The 24,590-nt window shown below is 39.4% G+C and overlaps 1 protein-coding gene across 3 annotated transcripts in view; it reads left to right on the top strand.

Moving 5' to 3' along the window:
* LOC105683508 (putative polypeptide N-acetylgalactosaminyltransferase 9) overlaps window positions 1–24,590 on the top strand; it is a 160,509-nt gene that overhangs the window by 58,580 nt on the left and 77,339 nt on the right. The window contains exon 1 of one of the 3 annotated variants that reach the window (XM_048657353.1): window positions 5,522–6,158. The exons of the other annotated variants lie outside the window; for them this stretch is intronic. The gene's annotated coding sequence lies outside the window, so the exon portion shown is untranslated. Of the gene's footprint in view, window positions 1–5,521; window positions 6,159–24,590 lie in introns of those variants that run through there. 3 annotated transcript variants of the gene reach the window in all.

Genomic DNA, 24,590 nt, shown 5'->3' with positions numbered 1-24,590 from the left:
GATGAAAGGGAGAGTGGAAAAAGGAAAGAGAAAACAGCCGGCAGAGGGGGGGGGGGGCAGGGTGCAAAAAACAAAAGGGAAAATGAAGAAAATGAAAAAACAAAAATAGAATAAAATAAAGGGAAATGTATAGCGGCACACGCGGCACGTAAAAGTGAAGAACGCGCGGCTCACGTGGAATGGTTTGTACAATCATTCCTGTACAGGGAGTCCCGAAGAAAATGGAAGTCTATAAATCGCGAATTGTACTATAATACCATATGCTGTGGCGTGGCGAGCTGTATCGTCGGTGGGAACGATGGGAAAGGCTACCAGTAGGGGGTTGGGGTGATAGAAGCCGAAATACCGCGGAGGCTTTTCGCGAGTTACGCTCCGCAGAGCTTCCAACTCTTGTCGATACAGGTATGTACCGTAACGTACATGGGTATACTGCATACCTATACGTATCCATTGTCCGTATACATTATACACGCAGCGTAACGTATTATCCTTATCCAATCAGAAGTTTATTCGATCTGTTATACTTATATACGGTGAGGTTATACGACGGTATAGGGGTATTGGTATGTGTAAAATTATATCGCCTAAAAAATTGGGAAAGAAAATAAAATAAAATAATTGCAGTGTACGTCGCTGTAGACGAAAAAAAAAATCGAGTATTCCTTTATTCGGGTCTAATGATAGATCATTAATTATTATTTTATTATTTTTGCTATTAACAAAAAATCTGGTTTCCCCGACATCGTTCACCATTTCTTTTTCCCTTACTTCCATTTCGCGGAGCATTTTGGGCCAAAGCATTCGGTATTAGAATTTTGATTTTATTAGTAGAATAGGGATTCGCGTGTATATATAATTATTATTATAGATTCTTATACGCTTATACATTCCGTCATCGATTGCCCGGAGGTTCTACTTGAAAAATTCATATTTTCCATGTATACATCCTGTAAAGCTTGCGTCAAAGAAGTGTACGAGAGCGAAATTTAATTTTGGTTTACTCTCGGGTGTATGTACCGAGTCAGTTACGTAGCTATGTAGCATACGGTATATCCATATTATACACGTGTCGGTATATCAGCGGCTCGTGTGCTCATATATATATATATACACCTGTACCTGCCCAGGTGTGTAAGGTAAATAATTTTCACTTTTGACAGAAGAAGTTGCCGCAGTTTCTTGTGCTTTATAAAAATCTCACCGCTGCGGAGAATTTTGATTAGCTCCGGGGGTGTGGATAATATATACATCTATACAAAGGGTGTATCTTTTTATCTACTATACGCGGACGACTATATAATAGGTGGGATATATGTATACCTGTCGTACACATTCTCGGCCCAACAAGCGTTCTCCGTCTATTGTTGGCTAATTCGAAATCTGAGGCCGTTCGTTCCATTGAATATTCAATCTCATTTCGTTTTTTATCTTCCTTGAATTTTTTGTTTTTCGGTTTTTTTTTTTTTCAATCTCTTCTTGAATAAATTTCTATTTAATTACTCGGTTTACGACGCGCCAGTCGTTGAGCAGACGAAATATTATATATTATAACTTTCCCAACTCGCACTCATTTTTTCAGACATTTATTTACAGTATGCTCGATTGAAGATTATACCTATATGCCTATACCTGTTTCAGCAACCTGCAAATTTAGAAAAAAAAAAATTGAACGATAGCTCGGATGTAAAATACCTGATGTATGTCGTATCTCTGGTAGCACTTTCATATAGATATCGCTAACTGGTACTTATGTATAGATGTGTGTTTCGTGTACATACAGATACGCGATCTGACGCCGATGTTGCTGCTGCTGCATGCTGTCAAACAAATTAGCAATTAAACTTGAAATAAACAAAGTATACATAAATATATATATATATAACATCGTTGTAGAGTTTTTGTTCAGTCTGCGTCGGATTCGTTACGTTTTACGGGTTGATTTACATGAGAAATTGAACAATTGCAGGCAGCGTGGAGAGGAACAGAGGGAGAAGAAAAATTGACGAAGGAACGAGAAAAAAAAAAATAAACTTTACAATTACCATAAGGTAATGACGTGTTTTACATTGTTCTCAGATCCAAGATCGACTCGTTTCTCGGATTATAAAAAACGTACTTATCGCGATATTCGTCGTTCGTTTTCTCTCGCCGATTCACCGTAGAAAATCACACGAGTACCAAACCCCCTTCATAATATACGTGTAACCTTTTTATTCTTTTCCTCTTATTGCACGAAGAAGAATAAAGTTTCCGTCGCTGCGGGACGCTCGGGCGCAACGACAAATTGATACAGTCAAACTTAGAACTACGAGCGACCGAAGCGTCGCGACGCCGGGGCGACGCCGGGGCGAGGGAGAAGACAGAAAGAAATTTTGTACCAACTTTCTTCCGAATATAATCACTCGAAACTCGAAAGTAGAATCGACCGAGTTCATCTCTTCCCCTGGCTCCCGCTATGCGCGTTCTCTCACATTTTTCTATACTTCATTTTTCTTTGTCCATTTTTTTTTTTTTTGTTTTATTTCATTTTTATTTCATCCTCATTTTTTTGCTCTTATCCCAGGCTAGATCCTCCCATCTTCGCATTTCTTTTGTACGGAACCTGATGCTCTCGTCTAACTCTAACTCTAACTCTATAACTCCGTACCACTCCCTGTATAAAATTTCTGTAACGAGTTCCGTGACCTCGCTTCTGCTCCTCCTGCGACTGCTGTTACTTTTTTTTTTTTTTTTTTTCTATTTCGGTTTTCATTTCGTTCATTTATTTATTTATTTTTTTATTATATCCTCCTTTTTTTTCATTACAATGTTCATCAGTTGATAGAGTTTTATCGCGAATAACAGAGCCGGAGAGATAATGATGCGATTTATATTACATTATTTGTTACATACACGCCCCCTTGCAAAAAGAAAATGAAAAAAAAAAAACGCGTTAGAATTTATTCCATCTGTTCAATCAGATTTCGAAAGTGGAATCGATGCGAATAGATAACACACGTGATATTGTAATAGCAAAAACAAATTAGATCTTTTGTAATTACATGTGTACGTATACATGTAGAATACAGGTACACCCAAATTATGTTCTCTCCAATTCTTTTGAATGAATATTTGATTTGATATTATATCATGGGTCGAGTGGGTATGTTTATGATGCTTTTATTACACGTGCACATATCCGTGTACACACACACCTTCGTACAACTACTTTGAATCAGCGCGGCTGCAGGATGAATAGTTCGAAAAATATAATTCAGATAAATAAACAGCTTAATTAGTCGAGGCGATCAATTAAAAAGCCCTTGGGATGATCGATCGACCTACTATTCGATACCTGGAGCTACAATGCCGATCGTCGATAATAGGTGTAGAGACTCTATTTAAGAACCAACCAGAGGCAATATGTGTACATAAAAGCCATTATTTCGGGGCAGAGCCTGTATATTGTAATGCGCGTGAAACGAATTAAATGGAAAACCAGATCGATCGTGGTTCAGCTGAAATATATTTCTGAATGTAAAACATAAAATACGAATGGTTCCTTCCTCTTGACCATCATCCATGTACGTTCGTACGTACAAAGCGTAAACGTATGTACAGAGAGAATGATAAATTATCGCAACATACGTGTAGCTCGTATAGCTGCCTGTGCAGTCATATTTCGTACAACGCGCGCAATACCCGCTGGTACATCACGTTTAAATTAAACGAACGTTAATTTATAAACGACGTGTAGGTGCACAGTCTCGGCTCTGCCGGATGTGACGAAAATTTTCAGAAGGGAGTCGAACAACGTGCCGTTGCGAAAAAAGAAAGATATCGATTTCGATTTCGATTTCTTCATTTTATTTCGGTTCCAGTTTGGTTTTGTTTTATTTATTTTTATTTTTTGAGAACCGTCGAACCACCTGTGCCGACGCGGACAAATTTTTTGACGATTCGTTATCGGGTTATTAAAAAATTGTGCACACGGAGAGCTCTGACTGCGGAGAAATTTGAGGAAATTTACGGCGGAAGGTAAGAATTGACTACAGCATCCCGTTAACCCGATTTGCCCGCTTTGCACGTTCCTTCGCCCCGCGCCGGGGCGCCCGGCTCTTCGTCTTCCCTTCCTCTATTTCTCCCTACCCCAGACAAAGCTCAAATTATTCTATCAAAATTTCTTCCACCTCCACATTCTCCTTCGGCTCATCCAGGGTCATTATGAATTCTATCCGCACGTCGTTTTCCCTTCTCTCTTACGCAGCTCTCATCCCTCTTTCACGGCGTACCGCGACCATACAACACACCCTACCCGCATTTCTGGTCTCTGAATCTCTCGAAGTTTTTGCCGTCATCAGACTTTGTCACGGCTTTTAACTCTTCGCGCTCCGCGATCTCATTTTGTCCTTGTATAAATGTATGTGCGTTGTATATAAAGCTCAACGGAGGACGATCAATATTTTAGAATGTTACCATTTTTTTTTGTTTTTTTTTTTTTTTATAATTTTATTTCATCATCGTGGCCACTTCTAATTCACTCGAAGTTCGGCGAGGTGTATAAGAATTTTCATTTCCCTCGAATCTGGGATCCGAAAGATTTCTCTTCGCAAACTCCAACCGAGCATATAACGTGTATTTCTTTTTTCGGAGATTTGGGAGATGAAAAAAACGAAATCGGATGAAAATAAAAATTAAGCCAACAAAAAATGAACAAAACCTCAATTAACTCGACGGACGTCACAAAGCCCCCGCGTTAATTCGATGGTGAAAATTAAAATCCTCAACGACAATGGGATCTGCCGTTACAGCCCTGATTACCGCGTGATTAACTATTTGGATTATCTATTTCGTACAAAACTTTATCAAAGAAATTACGAGTAAATTCTTTTTCCAATTTTTCGCATCTCCTTTATTCGTTCAAAGGGACGCTTCGAAGACACCCTTTGAGGATGTGAAAATGACGTTCAAGGAAATTGGAATGAAAATGAAAATTAGTTCGCCTTATCAATCATCTCGTTCGCGAAGAGATTTAATTCAGCCGGCGCGTTGTTGATTTTTCGTTCCCCCGTTTTTTTTCAAAATTCTTTCAACGCACGCGGTCACAGGTGCGCGTATCGAGCCCGAGCCCGTTCCCTCATGTTTGTAAATCTGCGTTACGTAAGATATCTCGGCGATGCAAATTAACCGTTGGAGCTAAGGCGACGCTTTCACGCAAAGAAGCCTCTCCCCACCTGCCTACTCTTTGCCCCCAGAGGAGCACCTCTAGCTTCTCTTCTTTTTTTTACCTCATGCTCATCGTGCTCGCAACGTATAATTGCTCGTCCGGCAGCAAAAGCGAGACCGAAGATAAGGAATACATACGCAATAATAATACCTAGGGAAGCGACAAGGACGACTAGTCTGGAACAGGGTAGGTGAAGACCGCGAGAAAATACCCGAGCAAAAGAAGAGGGAAGAAGAGGGAAGATTTTACCTGGGTAACGTGCAATAAGGAGAGGGAAACGGTACCGAAGGTATCGTAGTTTGTTTGCAGTCAATCGGCGACTGTTCAGTCCGAGTGCGGTCGTTGCGGAGTACGCCGCTATAGTCGTTCCCCGTTATCCACGTTTACTCGTTTCTGTTTCCTTTCTTTAAATACCGCGCACAACAGTCCCGGTGATTTAGGAATTTTCGCCTCGTCTCGCGTCTCCGGTTCACGTCGGACCCGACCTTAACGAATTTCACGACGTTGTAAACAACGGTGGATTAATTATAAAACAAATGAGAAGTTGGAGAAAGTTCTTTTTTCTCTTTATTTTTCAAACTTAATTTTTCATCCTTCCCTCCTTCGTTTTATACACCCATCGGGGGGGGAGGCTGATCGTGACGTCCAAAATTACAAAGCAGTGAGTGTCGACGACGTTCTTATAACTTGGTGATAATTAATAATCGTTAATTACGCGTGTGTGATCCCAATTAAGATGACCCGTGAGTGAATTATAATTAAAATTACAATCGGCGTATCGAGTAGGTAAACACCCACGATGGATTGTTGAGGAGGAACGAGAAAGAAAAATAAGGAAGTTCAACGCCTATTTAAATCGGCGTGGTGTCGTTAGCCCGAAGGCATGCGTCCGGCTAAAACATCGGTCAACGCTTGTTAATGAAGCGACTCGCGGATTAGCCAAGAATTACAGGTGAGTGAGTCGCGCCTATGTCCGTTATATTTCGTTCGATTCGTCACGATCAAACGATACGAACCGAGCCGATGACGCCTTCTTACGTACATATGCGTACACACCTACCTATTCGTGTTACGTGTCGTCTGTCTACTTGGAAGGTCTTCCACATGTTCCAAACTCATCGGATGAAGAGGTACCGTTCAATTTCGTTGCTTGGAAATCGTCAATGACAAAATCGAACGGTTCTCTTCTTTAAAAAAGCGCAAATACGGAGTTAAGAAAGATGTTTCATCAAAATTTAAAACAAACGATTCAGTTTTTGAAACGATTCCAGATACAATTTGCCGGCTCTCGAAGCTTATACGGAAAAAAACAGCGTTAATTAACAAGCAGATAATAACGCCTATAATGGCTCTAATATAACAAAACGTATCTGCTCGTGTTATAGTTTGTGCAGTTTATCAACTGCAAGGTCGTTTCCAAGCTGTGCTTAATTTTATCTACGTTTTATATGTACTTACCGTATTTACTTGCACCTTTTTTTATTTTCATACATACGTATGTACTTTGGAAAGGCTAATGTCACGTGTGACACGTGCACGGTCGTGTTACACTCGTATATCGTCGATCGTAATTCGTTGTCCGTGTCCCTCGAGGCACAAAGACTGTTCAAAGATAGACACAGTTGCTCCCACTGCTTCGAAATAAACTAAATGGTGAAAAAAATCGAAAGAAGAAGAACGAAGGCAATACTTTTTCTCACCCAACTGAAACATCGCCAGTAACAATTCAACTGTGCGTATATGCGTATACTGTACGTAATCATCTTCCTACATATCACTACCTACTTATCTTCCTCGCGTTACGACGATTATAGCTTATCGTTAGTCGATAATAATCATTGTGAAAAAACGCAACAGCTGTATTTATTTACTCAATATTTACACTACATGTACATAGACGTACATACGTAATATACATAATTATTGGCCGCTCTGCGGATATGTTATTATTAACGAACGTATAGGCGAATGTTCAGTGGCGAATGAATGAATTCATTAATGGATGAATGAATGGATGAATGATTATATCGCGAACGTTGCTGACGACGAGACGCGCCATTTTTCCAATTCTTTTTTCTCATCTCAGTTCGCACGGCACGCATCGCGTAGGTATGCGTTGTGCACGTGACATGCACCGGACATTCCTCGTCGTGTCCGTTATTATATTTCAACGGCGAACCTAATGATCTTTTAAGCTCATACTCATCGCGACAATTGCAGAATAGCATGTTGTTCAGATAAAGGAAGAAGATGATCAAATTACCGCCCGGTCAGCCTATTCCGAAGCAGGATGCTCGAAATCGTCCGCAACGAGATATCGGACGCGAAGTACACGTACTTTTCGAATGTGAGATGAAACCAATTGATTCGTTTATTCGTCATTTTCCATTGGTTATTTATTTGTGAACATTTTTTTTATTCGCTTCCACTTGTGCAACGTGGTTGATAAAATTGTCTTGCAAAATCGGAGTCGTGTATGTATACCTGTGGCACATAAGACGACGACGTGGTCGAACCTCGGTAATTCATAAGGCGTAATTAACGTCAGTGAATCCTGTTACGTCTGCGGTCGACCCAGTACAGTATCCAGTCTCCGCGACTAGACCGGATTTATACGGTTGATTGGGTCATACCGAGAAGCTGTAACCGTTGAAGATCACAAGAGTCAAGTTGCTTATGGCATTTATGTAATGTTGATATAGAGTTCGATTTACCGGACGCGTATCGGTGCCTAAATATTACGCGGCTACGTACACGGGATGGGTAACGTCGTTGGACGAACGATTCGTTTACGTATCGTATATTCCGATTCAACGAATAGAATTTGATTCTCTAACGATTCGTCAGGAGTCCCTTTCTCTCTCTCTTATAAATTAATGCTCCGCTGTACACGTCAAGGACGTTTCTCGCAATAAACGCTGTACACATATAAAAGTCGAAGAAATTTCGGGGCTAATAAAATATGATATGAGATCGTGGAGGATCGATTGGTGTATGTATATAGGTATGTACGAATCGCGTAGAGTTACGAATATTATGTGACATCGAAATCGGTGTCTCACATATTACAGTGTTTGGAAACTCGAACTCGTCTATTTATAATAGCGTACGAGAAAACGAGAAGACGAATAAGAAAAAGTATCAGTTCACCCGAGGCGCGAGGTATAAAAATTAATAAGTTTGCACGAATGAATTAATGACATTATTTACTTTATAAATTAGGTGGTCGCCAAATGTCGACGAGAAAATAAATTTCTCTAATTATTCAACTGAAGGTAACGAACATCGTCGTCGTAACATAAAAGAGGAAAACAAATAGTTCAAAAAGCGATCATTGCAAATGATTATCCTAATTCAGAACAAAAAGGTCATTCTTATTCATTCTTTTTCCTCCAAAAAGTTTGCAGCATTTTTCTTTTCATTTTTTTTTGCAATTTTTAGCAGAAGTACACAGATCACGATGTTGCAAACGTTACACTGCCTGCACAACGCAGTTGCGTTGCTGTGCTGTTAATTTTTTTCTTATCTTTTCGTTTTTTTTTTAAACGGGATCGTTATCCTTCCTGAAGAGGTATATGTATATTGCACTTGCGTAGGTATTACATATATGACGGATGAGAGAAAAAAAGTATAACTAAAATTTCCACATCACGGATACGAATGTAATAAAATATTATTTAGCTCTACACTGTTTGTACAGGGATGTAAAAATTCTGCATATCTACATTCATGCCTATTGGTTTTAAAATTTTTATTACCACGGTTTATATCGCGTTTCAAAATTACCAGTCGATTTTACGCCTCGTGTTCGAGTTATCGTACTTCGCTGAAGTTGCCACTCGAAATTTTTTTTTCTACATTTTTGCTTAATCTTCCCTTTTTTTTTTCAACGCAGTATCAACACCGAAATGAAATTGGATCGCATGGCTGTACATAAAAATTTTTGCTACGCGCGATGCAGTTTCAAACTACATATAATATATCCATACCATGTGCGTACAAAAATTGAAGGTATGACATTCTTCAGAAATTTTGTATATATGTACCTGTGCCGTATACGGAATTCCAAAAACGAAATCGCGTTCGACTTTTTTAAAAATGGATTTCAATTTTTTTAGTACATATTTTTCTTTGCCCTTTTTTCGTGTCTCATCGTCGTAAACGGTACAACGTCAGTTTTTCGAAGCATTATTTTTTAGGATTTTTGAAAATCGATGTGCAAAACGGACCCGAACATCGTCAGCATGATTCTCGTGGGATAAATAAATAAACCAACTCGGTAGAAGTGCAACATGCCGATTAATTGACGTACGTGTAACATAAATGACGTTAGAAATTCGACGAGCCAATCTGAGGTGAACCGCAATCCCGTTAATCCGCATGTATAACGTTATAAATGGCGAGTATATAGTAGGGTGGTGCAACCATATACGTGATGTAGAAACACAGTTTGTTGGCACGTGGTCAAAAACTTTTAGCTTATTGCATTCGGCGGCTCCGTTGTTCTTCTGCATATGCCATAGGTGAAACCCGTGTAGTTTTAGACCTCCGATGCATTTCTTGAATCATTTATTTTCTTTCATTTTCCTGAAACACATCTACCGATCGATCGATGATGCGATTTTACAGCGAAGACCATCTTCATTCTTTCGTTAAAAATTAAATACAATAAACCTGATTTTTTATGATGATTCTATAAATGCAGAACATTCGGTTTCGTATACCCAACCAGTTGCGCCTTGAAAGAAAAAAAAAACTTCTGCTTCGTTTTATCTCTCGCTTTGCTTATTGTCGTACGGTTTGTTGGATCGCAAAGAGGTCAGGACATTAGAAGTGCTTTGAGATTACGCGGAGCGCTTATCTCGGATCATTTGGTCGTTAACTACCCAATTTCAAATAGTCAATCAGACACACCGCCTCAGGAATTAATTACCCGGAATTTATTGGGATCGAAACGATCACGTGGATCAAACTTCGCTTCACGCTGAAAGAATAATGAGAAACTCTTTCAAAGTCGCGTATTTTCTATGAGGATTTTTATATCACAACCAGAAAAAAAAAGAAAACCAAACCAATCGATTACGAATTATTTCCACGTCACGGGCATACCGTACACCGCACGAATCGAAGTTTTTTGGTGTGTCTCTTCTTTTTCTTCTTGCCGTTTTAAATCGACAGCTATGAGTAAATTCCTCTATTCAAATGATATTCCCCCGAACCGGTTTAATTTCAACATGAATAAATTAACTCCGCATGCAACTACCGCAGCAATGAGAAATTTCCGTGTAGAAGCGCGTCTTATTGTGAAAGTTCATTTATTTCCTTAGCAAATTACACACATGCATACGTTACAAATCGTGATCATCACGCGCACAGACGCCAGCCGCCTGTTTATTCTCACTATAGCAATACGGTGGCGTAAGTTGATAATCATTTATGCACACACAGGGAGTACATTAGGGTGGGTTGAGAAAAAAAATTTCCACCTAATGATTACTCGATCGATTGCATGAGTAGATGATTTTGACTTTCAGATTTGGATTCCTAAGATTTTTTTGCTCTTGAAGAAGCAAGAAAAAATTCGATTTCTGAGCAAATAATGAATCATTGTTTTAATTGGATTTAATATGCTTTTCTTACGTATTTTGACCTCAGGGATCCGAATCTGAAGGAAAAATTGATCTATCTCTAGAATTGACCGAGTTATCGCCAATTTTCAGCTTTTTGGGGTCAAAAATAAAAAATTGATTTTTCAGTCTATATTAATGTAATTTGAGCTCAGGAATCCGAATCCGACAGAAAAATTGATCTATCTTAAAAAATGACCGAGTTATCCCCATTTTTTCGCATTTTTTACCATAAAAATGGGGATATCTCGAAGGGAAAAAATCGTAGCTCAATTTGGACAACGGATTCGTGTTCCTGAGGTCAAATTACGTAAGAAAAGTGCCATACGATCGATTTTAAAAAATAAAAAATTTTTGCCAAAATTTGAAAAAATCGTAAGGGGTACCCCTTGGAAAAATCTCAAAATTTGGCCAAAAATTTTTATTTTTTAAAATCGATCGTATGGCACTTTTCTTATGTAATTTGACCTCAGGAACACGAATCCGTTGTCCAAATTGAGCTACGATTTTTTCCCTTCGAGATATCCCCATTTTTATGGTAAAAAATGCGAAAAAATGGGGATAACTCGGACATTTTTGCAGATAGATCAATTTTTCTTTCGGAATCGGATTCCTGAGCTCAAATTACATTAAGATAGACTAGAAAATCAATTTTTTATTTTTGACCCCAAAAAGCTGAAAATTGGCGATAACTCGGTCAATTTTGGAGATAGATCAATTTTTCTTACAGATTCGGATTCCTGAGGTCAAAATACGTAAGAAAAGCATATTAAACCTAATTAAAACAATGATTTATTTTTTGCTCAAAAATCGATTTTTCTTTTGGTTCTTCAAGAGTAATCTCACATATAATCAGCTCAGGAAAACCAAATCTGAAAGCCAAAATCATCTACTCATGCAATTGATCGAGTAATCATGAGTTGGAAAAAATTTTTTTGCTGGAAGTACCCCACTTGATTAATTATTCATTCAAAAAACGAGTAGGCTACCTCAAAATATCAAGTAAAAAATTTTTTCCACATTTGAAAAATTCTCATTTTCCATAAGGTACAAATTCCGCCCCCATGCTGAGAAAAAAAATAAATAAATTTTTTTCAACCCACCCTAGGGTACATATCTATCTGTCCATGTTGTTCCGAGATATCCATTTATGTAACCCCCCCTGAGGTTATGTAGCAGCTAATCGTTTTGCGAGTAACTTTTTTCATGAAAAATAAAACTGAATTGAAACGAATGATTAATCGATAAAAGAAAAAAGAGACATTATTCTTGGTGGTACAGAAGTTTTTATGTAATTGATAATCGAACGAGGTGTTACCCCCGCTTTATGCCGGTTATTTTCTCATTGTCATTTTTTAGTCGAAGAAAACGACAAGTATGATTTATAACCATTCGCAAATTTATCTGTACTTTTTGTTAAGAACCTCATACGAATGTGCGTGTAAGTGATCTGTAAGCGAACGGGCAGAAAAACTTTTTCGCAACTTCTTCCATTACATCTCGTTGAGATTCTCTTTCATCTTGCTGTTTCACATCGATCCTGATTCTGCGGTTTGCAAAAAAGATTAGAAGTATAAAAAAAATTTTATTAAAAAGTATCGCGGTCTCGAGATCACTCTATCGACCTTCGACCCACGTACCTTGCACGTACCCGCGTGAACTGATTATCCTTTACTTTTTACGAAGGATAAGAATTACACGTGTATCATAACGATATGTTTTTCATTTCGGTTTTATGTTTCCCCAACGCGTTGCAGATTCATTTAATTTCTTCGAATTCGGTCCCACAGTTTATCACAGATCCATTATCTGTCCGATGATGTGAGAACACAATAGAGCTGCGAAATTCTAGATGAAATAATTACAGCGCTAGCCATATTATTTATCACGAGAAATAAAAGCTGCTCATCTTTCGGTTACTCCGCGTAGATCGACGGCGGGTATAACGCTGCTATATGTTGCCTATATGTTGAGAAGTAACCTTGGAATAGTTGATAGAATTTCGCGATATTATATATGTAGAGTTATTATTACTCTCAGAGATGCATTACCTATGCGAGTAAGAAATTTTCGTTTCCATACAAAGTTTAATCGCGAAATAGTTTTAAAAGTCGAGAAAAAAAACTTTTTCCATTTGGATTAGAAGCAATTTATGAAAAAGTATTATCATGTGCATACGTTAGGTGCTGTTCATGGCCATTAATGGTGATATTTAACTGACATTTAAAAACGAGGAGAGCTATAGGCTTTGGAATTCCGGTTGGATGCCATTCAGATTCAGGTGCAAATTTTTTTTTTTTTGTCTCTCCCTTTTCATAGATCATCTCGGTGGCCTATATGTATACGTGGATAGGTATATCGTAGTATGCACAGAGTGTAGCGTGATGTTCAATGATATTCAAACCCCGTATTGTAAAAACTAAATCGTGAAGAAAAAATTAAAAAAAAATCTCGTACCGATTTCGACAGAGACATTAATCAATTTTGTAAAACAACACGCGTTACATTCGCACGTGTGTTTTTCCAGCAGTTCACTTGTTTGGTTAGTTAGTCATTTACTCATCGCTCTATTTTTTTCGGAAAAACTGAATCGATCGTTGCCTGCGAATTACAAACTACAAATATTCAGTTTTTATGGATTTTTTTTTTATCTGAATTCGCGTTCTACGTGAGCCGATCGATGCGACTAGTACGTTACTATACAGGAAGCCGTAAAATCGTTGGAACTGCCGATGAGTCGGACGGATTTATCACCGAGGTCGTGATGCACGTCTCTTTTTTGCCGAAAGTTAACTACCTACATGCCACGATTTCATACAGTTTGATTTCCTTTTACGTATTTCATGCAATTTCTATGTCTTCGTATATTCAATATCTCGAATAATGATCTCAATGGCGGGGCACCAGCGAAAGATCCACGAGTACACAAGCGAGTCCGCAAGGGTCGCCTGAGGTGAGTCTAGAACGCCACTGGGAAAGTGTGTCGTTGAAAGGTCAGATATCTTCTCCCATGGTAAGAAAAGAGGAGAAAAAAATAATTTTACATTCATACGACGATCGCCGTGTAATATATAAACAAACGTCTTCAAGATCTGTTAGAAAATCGAATGAGAGTCGTAAAAAGGTAATAGAATAAATGAACCGATGACATACCCGATGACGTAACACCGTAGGCAAACGGACAATCGTTTCGAAAATTCGACGACGGATGATATCCGAGATGTAGTTGAAGACTTCAGTTAAACAATTTTATAAAATGTCGTGGAACGTTGCGTTTACAAGTCGTACTGTGACAATAATTATGCACTGTCGTAAGGTTTTATGTAACGCTCGGGAACTTCGGGTAGCGTATAAAAGGAGGGCGCGGTTTGGTTGACGTCGTTGCGGAAAAGAACGAAAACGAAAGAAAGGAAAATAAAATAAAACTTAGAACTGAAAGGTGTTAAATTTTGAGTCGGTCTCTAGCTACGCTACTTACTCACCCAGGTACAAGTACAAAACGTACAATTAAGGTCTAGATTTCGGAATAGCTGTGAGAGGATTCTAAACACAGGGGCACTCGGTTATTCTACTAGTCACGCGACGAATTAAACGACAACCTGTTATTGACTCGATTCCATTACGTCTCGTCTAATTTTCTAATCCTCTTTCTCTAATTCCTTTTTCTCTTCTTTATCTTGTCTCGGAGTATTTTGCCAACCGGGAAGCCTAATGGTCGATTAAAATTTTGTCACACCCAACCAGAAAGATTGAGGTGCGCACGGAATTATTTCATACAGTGTACGCTAAAATTGAGATCTGCTGCCATTTTCAAAAGACCGCTTTTTATTTTTATACAGTTTTTCATAATCGAAAAAACGAGTCGCGTTGCTTTTATCTTCAAAAAATTTGTAGGAGTTTAAAAATTGAACGATCAAGGGGGATGATTATACGAGTCGCGATAATTTCTTTAAGAAGTCTCTCTCTTATTTCCTTCTTTTTTTTTTCTTTTTCTTCTCCGCCCGTGACGGTGTCATGCATTAGAAACGCGTATGCGGACACGTGGTGTACGTACGCGTCGTGTTTCAGATTTGTCGCGGAAGGTTTGCGAGAGCGGAGCAACGGCGACCGAAACTTGGCTGTTTCGTGCAAATATGTAACTTGGGCAAACAAAGTCGCGTACGGTACGTTACGATGACTTCTTGAAGTTCGTGCAAACGGGCAAAAGCGAGGCTTTTACTCGTTACGCGACCAGGGAAAAAACTAATGCCCCGCCCGCGTGCGCGTACTTTTGTATCGGCTGCGAAAAAATATCCGTACAAACAGGGGACGTAATATATTTTCAATTGGATTTAAAGAATCATTTTCGATTCGCGGAACGGCAGTTTCAACGTAAATACAAAATGGACGTGACGGGTCGCGCAGTATCTGTTTCACTTATGTGCTCCTTCAAACCAAAAATTTGTCAAAGAGAGGAGCGGCAGATCTATAATCTACTCCCTTGAGAAAATAAACTCTAGAAACGTAATCAGCTTGACGCGAAGCGGGGAAAAAAAAAAAATAAAAAAAAAGGAAACGATAAATCCAATTTACTTTGAAATTGCTAGCGAAGTCAGAAGTCGAATCGAGTTATCGATAAGAAGTCGAGTATTGATAATAATAGTGGTAATAATGATAGCAATCATATCACATCAATACCGCTCGTTACGGGGGATAGAAAAAAAAAAAAAGCCTCAACAGGTTTTTATTTTCACCTTGGAATCGAAATTGATAATTTCAAAGTCGACGTTACGCGTTTAACCGATGCGATTCTCTCTGGTGTCGTTTCACTCGTACTCGCCGAGTCTTTTCTGGACAACCAAGCTGGAATTCTTTGCCATAAAATCCGTGAGACCCTTTCAAAATATGACGTTACGACGCAGTCGAGATCATCAGTAGGAGAGTTTCGACTTTGGAAGGAACCTCTCGTCCCTAAACTAGTAGCGCGGATGGCGAAAATCGTCCCGGAAGTCATCCACCCCTTCCTGTTTCTATACACCCTTCCAATATCTCTATTTCATTCGCGCTCCCACGCCTTTTACTCTGCACTTATTCGTACTACGTATACCTACGATATATACCGTTCTCGTTTACGCCTGACGAGGCGCCAAAGCCGAGCCAAAGCACATACCGTGTAGGCGTATCTCTGCACGTATATAACCAATGCCCGGACCCTATGACGAAGGGACACTACGCTGCAGATGTCGCACGTCTCTCCGTTTCTCGGAGTCGACAATTGATTCCCTCATCCCTTTTCCCCGATTCCCATTTTCGACGCGATCACCCGATCTGTGTGCACTCCGATTATTTATCTCGGATACGTCAACATCTTTTTTTTTTCATCCACATCTCTTCGACGAACAAGCTGTGTACTTTTGATAAATTAATCACCTCCTATTGGAGGAACTCTTTTGTAAACGAATCTGAAAGAACGAGTTGCAGTTTCTGCAAAAAGGCTTCTGACAATTCGATTTCAATTTTTATTCGTTCAATGATCGTCGTTGAGCTGTTTGTGTTTTCCTCGTTCGTTAATTTTATATCCGGCCGTTCTCTTTTTCCTCCTTTCTGTTGCATACCTTGTATACGAATAACATATTACGTCGATAAAGACAACTTGAAAAACTGCGACGATAATAAGAAGTACAGATATGTAATCTTGTAAATTGAACAACAAAACGTTTGTAATACACTTTACTCAGTCAGCTTATTATTTCATTAATTACCTTAACATTTTATCGTTATTCTTTTTCCTCTTTTCTGCAGCCACAAAACCGCAGCTAGGTCAGTCTGGGCGTATCTACAATTAACAAATTATCACGTCTCACCTCATTTAGCGTAACGCATAATTAGATGGTGAAATAAGCTTTTGTAAATTCACGTTTATATTTAATGAGTATATACAGTATAGTTAAAAGTATCCACATATATACATTACGTGTACACTGTCTAGATATCTCGCGAGAAAGTTGTTAAAACCGCACGAGAAAAGCGTTGATCGTCGGTATCATAATTAGGTAACTTTTTTCGGGGTGTGTTTTTTTTTCTTTTTTTTTTCTCTACCGTTGTCTTTTCGCTCCTTTTACTTTTCCTTCATCTCATCGCTCGTTTGCGCGTTCGTCTGATCTCATTTGTTTCTTGCCACCCTAATACTATAGCGCCGCGGCGTGCCAAGACAAGTTCTCTCCATTTTCCCCTGAATTCATCCCGACAAAACCTTTCTAAAAGCTTACAAACAATAAACTTTTGGACATTACTCATTATCCTCACTTGTATCAGATAAATCCATGGTTAACTTTCGTCAAAGAGATGAGGATTCAGCCCCAATTTTGATAAGAACATGAAAAAAAGGGAATTCTCTCGGACGTGTCCTTTGATTATCTTCTTTCAATGTTTCATCACTTTCCTCTCGAATGAATTCCGTTGCGTCGAATTCAAATCTTTAATCTGATGTGGTGGCTATACAGTGTTGGAAAATAACGCGAATCGAACGCACTTCACATGTTTAGAGCATCGTAGAATTCGGGAAACGAAACGGTGTTTCGCTTCTTCACATTTTGTTTGACAGTAGCCGTACATGCACACCTGTTAGATTTTATCTCCGATTCCACGTTTGCAGAAACGCGGTATTTAACCGTCAGACGTTTACACTAAAACGTAAGATGGCTCTCTCACGCGCGTTCGTCTTGTACTTTCAACTGAAGATTGTTCGTACGTATGTTCACCGAGGAGGATATTCGATTTAAAATTGAAATCATCGTACACTGTAACGTCTATTATTGAACAATTATACTCTTTCGTCGTTTCCTGTTTTCTTTCAAAAAATTCCACCATCTCCAGAAGTTTCAACTTCGTCCTTAAATCAGTCGAGCATTTTCGAGCGGTCAAGTTTCGGTGGGCAGAACCCCTAAACTCAAGGGTCTTGACGAAAAAAGAAATAAAACACGAAGAAAATAGAAACTCGAGAAAACGGTAGAGTATAGTTCTCAATCGCTGCATCACCGGGAGCCATCTTTCTTTTTTCTCGCCTCGCAAACGATTTCTTTTTTGTTTGGTTTTTTCGTTTTTCGTTCTTTCATTTTTCCTCCCCACTTTATTGTTCTACGTAACAAACCGTGTGACCTTCATATACGACCTTGCTTATATACCGCTCGACGTCTGATTCTGTATATCAGTATAGGTATACATTTTTATATCTACAGGGGAAAGTTGTGTTTGAGATGGAAGCGTACGAGTTGAGGTTTTTTTTTTTATATTATTTATTCATATTTGATTTTTCTTATTTGTTCCTTTCTTTTTTTTTTCTTGTATTTTTTGTGCGCTCCTGGCGCGGTTGGCAATTGTGATCCCGAACCCCCTTCGCCAAATACGACACCGAGGGGACTTTCTACGTTCCCTAATTTCCGAGAATTATTGTTCGCGGTCGTGATTCGCTCGTCACCTTTAACCTTACACGAACTTCGCTTTCCGCTCGCGCACTCCCCAGGGAGGAAATGGAAGATCCATTATTTTATTTTATTTCATTTTTTCGTTTCATTTTTTATCTTCCTTCACAGACCCCGTCTTCTTGTTTGCTGCTGTGGAAGGTTCGTGTCGGTATAAGGAGACGATCAAAGCCGAATAATCGATCGGTTCGATGGAAAATTTAAAATCTTCGGAGTTCGATAGTCTTTGAATTCTAGCGAATAATTTTACCCCGTTCACGCAACCCGCGTGAATTTTATTCTTTTGTGAGGTATCGAAAACTATGAATCCTCCGGTCCAGAACCTCGCCAACCCCGTTAAGGCCGGGAAAATGTTTCCCGGTGATCAATAGGCACCGGTGAACCTCTGGCGGGAACAAAGCGGCTCCTCATCTCCTTTTTTTCTATACCTACTTCTTCTTTTTAGCACTTTTTCTCTTTCCTACAGCAGCTCGTGCTACTCCTCCTTTTTTTTTTTAAGTTTTTTTTTTTTTTTCCCTCTTTTTTTACCACATACTTATACCACGCTATACACAGTCGTTGTTGGGCTGTTCACAGAAAGTTTCTCTCCTTTTTCAACACACTGTATCGTATACGGACGTAGGTGAACCGCTGCAGCGGACGACGCGCGTCCTCGACCTCGTCTCGAAAATGGAATGCGGTAATGTATGTACGTACGTGTGTGAAACTTGAGAGTTGTGCGGAGGGATGGCTCTCGGACGGGTCGGAGAGTTGGGATGTATACGAATCCATAACCGGCTACACACCACATCCAAATCCACTTCTTCTTTATCTACCTCCTACCCATTCGTCGAAGACGTCTTTAACCCGAGAGGTCACCTGTGGTACAGTAACATTTTTCACACAACAATGCCGAATTTACATTGTCACGGGAGAAACGAATGGCCACGCTCACCGTTACGTTCCAGTTGTTCGATAGGAACGTGTGCGCATACACTCGATAAAGAAACTCCGAAAATGGTACCTTTCATTCGTCAGTTTTGACCCGAAACTCAACTACGCTTACTCACTGTCCGCACCGACGCCGGTTTCTACTCCGAAAATCTAACACCTTATATCCGAAACACTCCATTTTCACTCGCGAAGGAGTTCCAGAATTTTTTGAACTCGGGAGGGGAAATGAAACAGAAATGGACGGTCAAATTTGCACACACCGGTAGGTTGGCTCGGAAACTTCACCCTCGGGTTCGCTTTTGTTCTCCTACATTTTTTCTCCAGTCTTTCCGAATCGGTTTCGTCATTTGGAAACCGAAAATTACGGTAATCGTACCGCGGTTTTTAAATGGGTCATCGTGACAGATGATGATTGTACGGTGGATTCCGTTTGCACGAAAGTTATAGTTTTTCATAAAATTCTTAACTAAGGTCACCTCGTGTTATATGACATTGACAGAAGTGTCTACTCCTTGAAATGGCAGCACCGAGAGCAGCGGCAGTGGTACAGGAGTGTGAGGTATACATACCTTTTATACCCTAATATTGACTAGACCACCATGAATATGTTATCTCTATACCGAGGTTCGGGGGGGGGGAGATGTGACGTTGGCGCCGAGATCCTATGCAAACATTTTAGGACCTAAAGGGTGCTCCGGTCTATCCATCATCGGAGTTGGACGACTTGGAAACTCGCACGCTTCCTAACGATTCACGCGATTTATATATACATATATTGTAAACTGGAAACTGGGTAGTACACACATACCGCCGTGATATAACACGCACTTCGCGTACCGTCAAATTTCGTATCCCACAAATCCTTGGAAGATCAACGCCCGCCTCGATAAGCCCCAAAGAATCAACAACCGGAAGGGTGTGCTCTCGTTTCTTTTTGCTTTTTTCGCCTCCGTAGGATGACCCTTATAATTCTGGGTATTACACCACATCGTTATGCTTCGAATCCATGTACCCTTCGTCGTATCTACCCTGCCGAGGGCGTGGAGAAATTGAATCTTCGAAAAAAGTTCAATTCGAACCAAAGCTATTGCCAGATTTTAAACTTTGATTTTTCGGAAAATTTTCGGTAGTTCGCAGGTTAGGCCTTATCTGCAGAAGTTATTGACGATCAATATGCTTCTCAAGAAATTAATCGACGAGTATAATTTTCGGAATGTTTCGGTTACAGGGAAGATTTTTTACTTTTCTCGTCGTTGGTTTTTTTTTTTTTTTTTTCTTCATGCGGTCGAGGGGCTGGATGAAGATTATTCTTGAAGACAGGATCGGGAAAGAGTGTAGGGTATACCTATACCGTCTTCGGGGATTTCAGCTCTCAAGATTACTATACCTGTACGGCTTGCTGCACACGGAATCGCGGGATCGTAGCCACTGTGGTAGTTAGTGATGGATGAATGAGGGGGCCACCCCGTAGGGTAGAACTAATGACGTTTAAGATGAACAGACAGCAAAGGGAGCACAACGCCGATGGTCCGTCTTTTCATTCGACTCAACCCCAAAAGCCAACGAGTCGAATCACTCAAACCGCGAAAAACCTCTCCGCCTAGGTTCCCCCGCAATTATCCTCTCGCTCTTTTCCCCCCTTTTCTCTCTCCCTCTCTCTCTCTCTCTCTCTCTCTTTCTCCCTCCCTCCCTTTAATCTTCGCCTCTCCCCCGAATTATCAGCTTTCGCGATCGTACTTGCGCCGAAAAATAAACTGCATCGCGCCTCCGACTCCGTTGAATACACATTATACAAAAGATGAATCTCCGCACGGTTTACGTATTCCCTCTTCTACCTACTCCCATATCCGTTGGAGATAAAAAAGCGCACATTAAATTTCACATTCCTATATATAAAGATGACGCTGAACCAGCGGCAAGTGCAGCGAGTCGGTGGAAAAGATATGGCATATCGAATGCACGAACGAATATATGTATACACGTATTGCGCATATCATACTCATACATAGAGCTATGTATATCTTTGCATATACCTGTGAAAGCTTAATAATTTTCCAATGCACATAACTGATTTCCAATACTCGCCGTTGACCGCGTAAATTGTACATGGTAGATATATCTATAAGTGCATGCAATTCGCTCCGTGGCACTCGCTTCTCTGCAGGTATTATGTATCTTTTTATGCACCTGACTGCTGAGTGCATCCATAATTTTTCCAAATCTGAAATGTCCAGATATCCACCGCGTATGCAGCGTTGAAATATTGAACGAGTTTAACGTTTGACGGTTGCGCAAATTTGAAAGCATAGATGTGTCCAATTGTGTGTATCGCGTCTATAAAGTGATCCGTCACCTGGAAAATCATCATCCTGTATATCGGTGACCATCGATAATGAATTATTATAAAACCGATCGATATTATCACCCGTCGCATTTATCTTTCCTAGTTCCATTCGATATTTCATCGTCGAAACTTCGGCTAATGGTGTTGCAAATAGGATAACGAGAGTCTTTTACGGAAATCCTATGATAGTTGGTGTAGCCAACGAGTCGAGTCTCTCCATACGTGTACAACTTTGATCCTTTGCCGTCCTGATAGTTGAACTTTACTCTTTTCGTTTTGAAGAAGAAAAGTTCTCTCTCCTTTTTCAACTTCTTCCAAGTTCGAAGTTTCGCGTAATCGCGCGCCGTACAGAGTGAGGTATAAGTAGACGCCTCGCCGCCGCATCGACGTCGTATGCTAAGAAGGGGGGGGGGGGGGGAGGGGTCGAAGTTCAAGTCAATAAGACGGAAATTGACAAGGTATACCTATATGGATTCATGTACTGCACATCGATATTCACCAACTTCGCAAAATTACCGCTATACCGCAATGGCTCTTATCGAACAAATGTTGGCTCAGATGTCTTCGTTTGCTTTTCCTCGTCCTTTGCGTTAAGGTGAAACTAGATTCGCTCCAGTCTTCGGTCAGCTATCGAGTGATCCTGCGGACGTAGATGACCAATCGTCGTATGGTGCGTCAATGACAATTACATATCGTGAAAAATTCTCTCTTTTTTTTCAACTTTTACGTTAACAAAAACTCGCTCGAGTCGGGTATAGAAATATTCCGACTATGTTAAGCATAAGCGTCCTAACCAACAAAAAAATGCTATTTTTTTTTGTTTTTTCAAAAATATTGGTCGAATCGTTATTGCTTAATATCGCACAAATGAGTTTACTTGCAGTAGCTATTATGCGAGCGGACACTACTAAAAGGTGCCATGCCGTAGGTCGTTTTATAGGTACGCGTGAATATATACAAGTATATACATACGACATACCTATACCTATACCGTATGATTTTAACTAGTGAAATTCCTAGCTGCTGCACAGACAGCATAATTGTATTGCATCGTTTTTAATTAACTTTCTTGTTGTCCCGGGGAGACCGACCGACACACCTTTTTAAACTAAAGTGTTTTCGCTAGAATTCTCATATAACGCGAACGCGCGCTTCCATAGCGATGGCCGGGAGTAGTAGTATGGCTGCGATACTCTTCTCCTCCCTGTTGAATTGCTGTTTAAGTATCTCTAATAACGTTAAGAAACAGCCCAGTTTAATAAGCGTCTACAATCGCTACTGCTATATACCGTACTACCGTCTCACGCCCGTTACCCCCGTGTTTCTAACTTGTTGTGACATTTTCTTGGCAAATGTTCCGAATGCACTTCTTATTTCCAAACTTGTTTTTTTTATTTTTATTTTATTTTTTTTTGTTATTTTAATCACCGTTATTTTCCTCTTTAATTTTTCACTCAAGTTTCTTCTTTCTTCGGATGAAATCGCCGACGGTTATAAATATTTGCGGTTTGAAGAGATATTGAGTGAGAATCAATCTACATCGTTCACAATACGAATAGTCGTGTGTCACGCCGGAGGAATTTTGATCGGCTCTTGATAGATTTTTACTTTGGCATCACAGCTGACTGCTATTATATGTACTATATAAAATTCGAAATCGATCATTTGGCTCTTGTTATTCACGTGGGTATGTTAAACAGGCAGATTTATACACGTATACTATATACTATATATGTATTCTGCACATTCATATCCATCTGCCGCATCTATTATGTAAAATTTTGGAAAGAAAGATAATGTCATATAACGTGCATAAAAAGTTTCTTCTCTTTTTTTTTTTTTTTTCACTTCTTTTCTTTTCCTCTCTTATATTCAAGAAGAATATGCCGCACTTTCGTAAGCAAATTAATTCTGGGGTCGATCATCTCCGTCGGTCGTTAACCTTTACCGTGTAGTGGGTATGTAACATAATACTTGAAAAAAAAAAAGCATTACAAAAAGAGACCTAAGAAAAAATAATATACTTACGTGCGAGTGTGTGGAGTAACTACATATATATGTATATAGATACCATACATGTGCACAGATTTACACATATACAACGTACGTAGGTACATCTTCATGCGACGGTGACGAGCATCTCTTTGTCGTATGTAGAAACTGTAATGAAATTTTAATTTTTACATATTTTTTTTTTCTTTTTTCTTTATATTTTTAGTCGCGGATAAAAGAATTAATTGAGTACAATGGCTCGTGGCGATGATTATTTGGCTGGCGGATGATCTCGGTAGAAAAATATCTCGCGTCTTTCAATACTTTCTCTATTGTGCAGAGGTTAAAATCGGTAGGTATATGTATGAAAATAAATGAAACGAAAAAAATCACCGGATATGACGTTTTCTTATTTTTTATTATAGAGAAATTATATATGAGGAAAAAAAATTTCGATTCTCACAGCGCTTTGTACGTCGAGTCGTAATATTTTGAGACGAGTGAATGGGAACTGAAAATTAATATTAACGGTTATTTAATGATACCGTAATGCGATGCTCACCTTGTTCACTGCGGCTATGGAACATGCACAGCCGTACAGGTTTTACTTTTAGTATAATCATTTTATACCGTATGTTACGTATGTACAATTATATACCCAATTTGCGGCGAGAGTGAAATCATTAATTTTAATGTAGATATAAATTTATATACGTGTGTACTATACGCAAAAGTAATGAGCAAATCGTTAGGTATGATGATACAACGTGTAGATGCATAGAAATGCGATCTCGTTACATTAGAGGCGAATATTACGTTTTCGGAATTCGAAAGATTTTTTTTCCCCCAAAATTGGCAGCTGTGGAATATTTGAATTCACACGTGACGAAGGATCGATTGATTAGAAAATAATACAGTCAACATTGAATCATGTAAGTGAGAAATGTAATTTTGTATAAATACGACGTACGTATGTAAGGCTGGCTGTGACGTAACTTCGGAAGCACACATGCACGCTGTGCAAATAG

This window comes from Athalia rosae, chromosome 1 (genome assembly GCF_917208135.1).
Source record: "Athalia rosae chromosome 1, iyAthRosa1.1, whole genome shotgun sequence".
NCBI lineage: Eukaryota > Metazoa > Arthropoda > Insecta > Hymenoptera > Athaliidae > Athalia > Athalia rosae.
The sequence above is the reverse complement of the archived record's forward strand: the minus strand, read 5'-3'. Positions and strand labels throughout refer to the sequence as shown.